The following is an 8,044-nucleotide window of genomic DNA, read 5'->3' as shown; positions in this document are numbered from 1 at the left end:
CGCTATCCACCAGGCTACGAGACCCCCTATCATGTCCCCCCCCTAACTCTTCTGTCTTCCAACGAAGTGAGGTTTAATTCCCGTAGTCTCTCCTCGTAGCTCATACCTCTCAGCTCGGGTACTAGTCTGGTGGCAAACCTTTGAACCATTTCCAGTTTAGGCCTATGCTTGACTAGATATGGACTCCATGCTGGAGCCGTATACTCCAGGATTGGTCTTACATATGTGGTATATAATGTTATGAAAGATTCCTTACACAATTTTCAAAAGGCCGTTCTTATGTTAGCCAACCTGGCATATGCTGATGTTATCCTCTTGATATGAGCTTCAGGGGACAGGTCTGGCGTGATATCAACCCCCAAGTCTTTTTCTTTCTCTGACTCTTGAACAATTTCATCTCCCAGATACTACCTTGTATCTGTCCTCCTGCTCCCTACACCTATCTTCATTACATTACATTAGCTTGGGTTAAACTATAACAACCATTTGTTTGACCATTCCTTTAGCTTGTCTAGGTCTTCTTCAAGCCTCAAGCAGTCCTCCTTTGTCTTAATCTTTCTCATAATTTTGACATTGTCAGCAAACATTGAGATAAATGAATCTATACCCTCCGGGAGATCATTGATATATATCAGAAACAAGATAGGACCGAGTACAGAGCCCTGTGGGACTCCACTGGTGAGTTCATGCTAATCTGAGGTCTCACATCTCACCGTAACTCTCTGCTTCCTATTGCTTAGGTACTCCCTTATCCATTAGAGAACCTTACCAGCTACACCTGCCTGTCTCTCCAGCTTATATACCACCCTCTTATGCGGTACTGTGTCAAAGGCTTTCCGACAATCCAAGAAAATGCAGTCCGGCCAGCGTTCTCTTTCTTGCTTAATCTTTGTCACCTGGAATTATATTAAGCCAGTCAGACAAGATTTACCCTCCCAGAATCCATGTTGGCGATTTGTCACGAAGTCCCTTCTCTCCAGATGTGCTACCAGGTTTTTTCTCACGATCTTCTCCATCACCTTGCATGGTATACAAGTCAAGGACATTGGCCATTGGCCTCTTGCCTGTCTCCCTTTATGTATATTGGGACCACATTCGCCGTCTTCCATATTTCTGGTAGGTCTCCCATCTCCAGTGACCTTCTATACATTATGTAGAGTGACAAGCAAAGTGACTCTGCACACTCTTTGAGTCCCCATGGCGAGATCCCGTTTGGACCAACAGCCTTTTTAACATCCACATCCAGCAGGTGTCTCTTGACCTCCTCTCTCGTAATTTCGAACCCTTCTAAGGCCGCCTGGTTTACTTCCCTTTCTCCTAGCACAGTGACCTCACCTTGTTCTATTGTGAAGACCTCCTGGAACCTCTTGTTGAGTTCTTCACACACCTCTTTGTCATTCTCTGTATACCTGTCCTCGCCTGTTCTAAGTTTCAATACTTGTTCTTTCACTGTCGTTTTCCTTCTGATGTGACTGTGGAGTAGCTTTGCTTCGGTCTTGACCTTTTTTGCTATATCATTTTCATAACTTTTCTCTGCTTCTCTTCTCACCCTGACGTACTCATTCCTGGTTCTCTGGTATCTCTCTCTGCTTTCTGGTGTTCTGTTATTCCGGAAGTTCCCCCACGCCCTTTTGTTCAGTTTCTTCGCTTCCATACATGCCCTATTATACCATGAATTCTTAATTTGCTTCTCGGATTTTTCCCTTTGGGCTGGGATGAACCTGTTTATTGCCTCCTGACACTTTTGGGTGACAGTCCATCATATCTTGTACAGACTAAGCTCTGAGGTATGTATCCCAAGGTATTTCCCTAAGGAAACTTCTTATCTCCTCATAATTCCACTTTCGGTATGCCAGCCTTTTGTTTCCTAGTTCTTTTTCGGAGGGAGATAATTCCTAGCTCTACCAGGTACTGAAAGTTCAATACACTGTGATCACTCATTCCCAAGGGTGCTTCCTTCTTAATTAACTTTCCTTATATCCCACTCATTTAGGGTAAATATCAAATCAAACATTGCTGGTTCATCTTCTCCTCTCATTCTTGTTGGTTCCTTGATGTGCTGGCTTAGAAAGTTTCTTGTTGCCACGTCCAGCTCCTTAGCGCTCCATGTTTCTGGTCCTCTGTTCTCCCAAACTATCTTCCCATGGTTGAAGTCTCACATGATTAGTAGTTCAGATCCATTCCTGCTCTCTCTGTTATGTTAATGGTGGCCATGTTGTTTTTATCAAATTCCTATCTGGGTCTTCTGTCATTTGGTGTAGGATTATATATGACTACGACTATAATTGTTATCCCTCCAGTTGTTATGGTAACTGTTAAATAGTCACTGAAACCTTCACAGCCCTGAATAACCTCTTTCCTTACACACTACCTTCAGCGTTGTAACCGTCTTAACTACACATCATTCCTGTCCTCCTCCACCTTCCTTACATTTTGGTAAAGACTATTCCCCACAGGACTTACATTTCTTTCTAAATATGTGTGTGTGTGTGTGTGTGTACGTGTGTGTGTGTGTTTCACCTAGTTGTGTTTGTGAGGGTTGAGCTTTGCTCTTTCGGCCCGCCTCTCAACTGTCAATCAAGTGTTTACTAACTACTTTTTTTTCCCCCACATCACACACACACACACACCCCAGGAAGCAGCCTGTGACCGCTGACTAACTCCCAGGTACCTATTTACTACTGCTAGATAACAGGGGCATTCAGGGTGAAAGAAACTTTGCCCATTTGTTTTTGCCTCGTGTGGGAATCGAACCCGCGCCACAGAATTACGAGTCCTGCGCGCTATCCACCAGGCTACGAGGCTCCTGTGTGTGTGTGTGTGTGTGTGTGTATGTGTGTGTGTCCGTGTGTGTGTGTTCATACAGCAGTTGTCTGACCTGTCGTCTCCCACTTTGGGGGAAGGTGGTTCGAGGCTCCTAGGGCCCAAGTGAATTAAATATTAAAACCCACGTTTATTATGGTCAACAATATATATATATATATATATATATATATATATATATATATATATATATATATATATATATATATATATATATCCAACAACAACTTCCCCACTTCAGTGTTTACCGGGACATAGGACAAAGGGAAGGAGAGGTGGGAGGATGACCAAGTGATAGGACGGTAGGTGACCCTTCGTCCACCGTGTCTGGTGCGGGACGGTCCCGTACCCACCAGCCCAAGTGGATGGACAATCAGAGATCATCAATTTGCCGGGGGTAAATGGTCAATAACTTCTGGGCAAAGGGTAGTGCGTTTATGTCTCCTCATGTTGATCCTGTCTCGGATACCTCCTGGAGGTGATGACCCGCGGACACCCCTTCTTCACTACATACCTATTTTCAGCATTGTGATCATCTTTACTACTCACTATCTTCATCACTGAAGCCATCTTTACTGCCCACTATCTTCACTGTAACCATCTAACCTTTCACACTATTTTCAATACTATAACTTCTTTCCTTACACACCACACTACCTTCAACGTTGTAACCGTCTTAACTACACATCATTCCTGTCCTCCTCCACCTGCCTTACATTTCATGACCTTCTCTACCCTTCACCATTCCACTTATTTACCACTCTAATTGCACGCCAGTATTTTCTTGGATAGTATTTTTCTTGTATTTCCCGTCCCATCCCAAATCCTTATCCTGATCCCTTCCCAGTGCTATATAGTCGTAATGATGGGTGCTTTCCTCTGATAGTTCCCTTACCTTCCTCTTGTCCTCCATCCTCCTCCTCCTGTACCTATTCCAACCTAATTCTTCCTCTTCCATTTACTATCTTCCACTGCTAATTTTTCCCTCTCATCTGTTCCCCTTCTTGTGTTCTACTTGTTCTCTTAACCCCATCATGGACCTCCTACACAGCAGCCGCCAGCCAGACTGGAATGTTTATGGCCGGGGCCAAATTAGCGTGTGAGCGGCGCGGTCCTTCTTGATGAAGAGTTGACGCCACCCGCGATATTGGTCACCAGGAGTGTTCTGCAGATTATTGGGAGGGAAACGGAGGGAGAGAGAGAGAGAGAGAGAAAGAGAGAGAGAGAGAGAGAGAGAGAGAGAGAGAGAGAGAGAGAGAGAGAGAGAGAGAGAGAGAGAGAGAGAGAGAGAGAGAGAGAGAGAGAGAGAGAGAGAGGGAAATATCAGGAGAAAGCGCCAAGCTATTACGACTATATAGCACTAAGAAGGGATTAGAATAAGGATTTGAAATGAGACAGGGTAAGGAATGGTGCCCAACTACTTGGAAAGTCGAGGACTGAACCCCGACCTGCGTGAAGCAAGACCGTCGCTCTACCAACCTGACTCAGTGGTTGGACCGTGAGAGAGAAATAACTGTTGCTATTGCTAGAAACTGCTAGCTCAGCCCATCCTCATGATAAAGCAATGTATTTCACCGTCTTAGGGTATTGAGACACCAATCTCTCTCACACACCGTACAGATAATTGTGATATCATAAAAACCTATTACAGTTCCAACAATATTCTTCTTGTAAACTGGCAAGAGAATTTTGTCTAAAACAGATAATTTTTATCTTTTTAAATTTATTGAATTATAAATCGATAGCTTAAAATATAAAAAGTCTATGATTAACACGTTTTCTTCAATACAGTTGAATCCTAATTTTTTTTTAATTTGAAATGCTACGAGAGACTCTAAAAGTTTCCGAATTTCATATTTCACAAATTTGAATATAATACGACATTATGAAATGTTTTAACGTAATGAAACCTAACCAAGCTTAACAACCTAATCTAATAAAACCTTAATTAACTAACCTAAACTTAACCTTAACCTAACTTACTCATGTATAAGGAGTAGATAATAACATTAATTACATCATCCCATTCACAGTAAAAAATTATTATATTGAGACACCAACCTCGTCTCCAAACCATCTGGATAGTTTTCTAGATATTTGTGATTGTCTGAAAATATATAATGATTCCAGTGATAGTCTACTTGTAAACACAAGCAGGAACAAAGCAAAAATTACAGAAAAAACACAAAACACGCACCATGACAAGCCATACTGGGCACAGCGAAAGTACAGTATACACCAGAACACACACAGACCAGGGAGACAAATCAGACCCACACACACACATATACACACACAGTGGAAACAAACCCCGGCACACACAGGAACCAGGAAACAAACCACGGCACACACAGGAACCAGGAAACAAACCCCGGCACACACAGGAACCAGGAAACAAAACCACAACCCCACCCCAAACACACATGAAAGAAAAAACTGGAACACGCAGGAACCGGCAAAAGAAACAGAAAACACACACACAACACAGACATGAGAAAGCACATGCACACACCTAATAGCACAAGTACATAACACAGGAAACAACATGAAAACACATAAGGAAAATCTATAGCACAGGACAATCAAAACACAAACAAAATACAACGCCCAAACGAGGCGAGCCAACACCACGGATACAAGACAGACATAAAGCAGACAAGGCAACAATTACAGGGAGCACACAATTCAAGCACAGGGACTATTTATATTTATCTGGGAACGCCCACGCTGGAAAGCGCATGCAATAAGCCTCCCAAACCAGCATGACGTCATCGGGCAACCGTCCACCAGGAGGCACACAAGGCCAAGGCATCAGATCCGGCACCTCAGCAAGAAACCCCTCTCGCCCGCAGCACCCAAATGGTAGAAGAGCACTAGGGGATCAGACGCACCTTGTTATCCCAAGTGAGTTCCAACGGCTATGACTCATGAAAGACGACCCCGGAGGCCGTGACCACAAAGAAGGGTACCCCACGAGGGGTGTCGAGCACTTCGTGGCGTACAAGGTTTGTCACAAGGAGTCGCACTGGCTTCCACACGGGACTTCACACTGGGAGGATCCGCAGGGGACGCAGGTGCGCCAGAGCCCCGCCACCGGGCACAGGAGCAGAGGCCTCCCGGCGCACATCCTTCCACAGAACCACGACGAGGTCCCGATCACTGTGGGCAATCTCCCATGGAGGGGAGCCAACAGCAGGAGGAGCAAGGCAACATAGGAGGCAACACAGAGCCCCCGCAGCACCATCAACCACATCGTCATACTCGGCAGCCCACTCATTAGGAGGTGTCACACTCCTAGCCATCCGAGAACGCCTTGACACAGGTCGCTGGTCATCCGAACTGTCGCCACCAGCAGCAGGCACCCGAGGAGAGCCCTCGGCTGCCTGCATCACCCCGTGCAAAGCACGAGCCGGAATCACAGCAGCCTCAACAACAGGGGGGGGGGGGGTGGTTACAAGCCCACACCCCACAGGAACTGGAAACAGGGCAGGCAGAGGCGAGGAAGCTGACTGCGGGGCAAGCTGTCCCACATCACCACCCCGATACCCACACCACCAATCGCACTCACGGGCACACAGGCCGAGGAACCCGGTAACACCACCGAGGCAGCAAATGGCCGGGAAGCTTCCCCCACCATGCCATCACAAGGCGATAGGTGCGTAGCCACCAACGGGGGAAAATCCTCATCCCGAAACAGATTCACAAGAGCCTCTGCCACAACAGTGCAGGCCGCTGCCCGATGTCCCTCAAGGCCACACGGAAAACACAACCTGGGCTGCCCAGCGTAGAAGGCACGGATGGTGTAGCTCAACAACATGATGGACGACAGAACAGGAGTCTGAAGATGGAGACCGACGGTCCGAGTCCCGTTCGAAACCCCGGCCACCGGCCAGAGGAGACAGAGTTCATCTGGAGGGACCCCACTGACCAAAATTTACTGAAGTAACGACGAAGCAGCCCCTCTAAAAACTCAAAAAGGACCCAATGTAGCGCCACATATGTGAGGGTGCAGCAACGATCAGACACAGCAACCATACCACCGCCAGCAAGGAGGGAATACGAGCGGCCATCATAACGGGCAATCAAATCTTGATAAACAGCCGGAGAGCTGAACTTCACAAGTGCTCGATGGTACGTGAGGAGCTGCACCCAACAAACATCCGCCACATTCACCCGGAACATGTCCAGGATGACCACTTCCACAGCTAGGTACGACGCCTTGCGAGAAGAATTCGAGACCAATAGTCTCCGAACGGTGGATAGGGGGAAGGGGGGGGGGGTCCTCATGACGTCAAGCAAACGGCCGGATCCGCGCCCCCGGTCCAGACACACCAACAGCCGGACCAACACTGGGAGCAGGTCGCCACGCACACCCTAACCCGGCGCTGGTCAGCCAGACAATCTATTGGAATTGAAGTGATCACTTCCAGCGGTACTATCCCCCTGAGAACAGGTTGGCTTGTTATGGTATCAGTTACCATTACCTGCATTATGAGAACACCTGTCGAACAAAGAAATTAATTTGAAAACATAAACATATGTTTAGGTATGAAATGTCGGACCATTTAAAGAAGTATTCATATTTTGTTTATACACTGTTCAGTGAACAGTGACCATGAACCTTTGAAGTCCAATTCACCCCACGTAAGTTTCGATAACAACAGCAACAGTCTGATACCCGTCTTCTCGGAGATGTGTTGTTATTAGTCTTGGAAGTTTTGCAGGCATTGGAGGGGCACCATGCTAATGTAACTCGCTCCATCCATCTAGATGGTTTGGATGAAGTTAGGAGCGCGCTTGGCAACCTATTTTGATAATTATTTACACTATGTTCGACCAGCTAGAAGTAGCTCTTCCAATGGGCAGCTATGGTAATCTTCAGACCATCTGATCTGATTGTCCGACTGTCTTTTTCGAGTTGAAGACCATACGGCTGCACAATTGCTACCCTGGTGGAGGCCTGTAGTCTTAAGACTTCTATAATGGGTGTTCAGTAACTTCGTTGATTGAGCAATCTGTCCTCGATTCAAATCCATTACATCCAACGGTCGATCCCACAGACGTATTCATAAATTTATACATGCTGTTCAATAAAAACATGAATTTTCAAAAATATAAATTAATATTATAACATATTAGCATATTGTGCATATATAAGGGTAAGTTAGGTTAGGTGTTTAGGTTCTGTTGGCGATTATTTGTATTTGAAGTACGTGGGGTG

The sequence above is a fragment of the Procambarus clarkii genome, chromosome 64 (genome assembly GCF_040958095.1).
Source record: "Procambarus clarkii isolate CNS0578487 chromosome 64, FALCON_Pclarkii_2.0, whole genome shotgun sequence".
Lineage (NCBI taxonomy): Eukaryota > Metazoa > Arthropoda > Malacostraca > Decapoda > Cambaridae > Procambarus > Procambarus clarkii.
Note: the sequence above shows the minus strand (reverse complement) of the source record.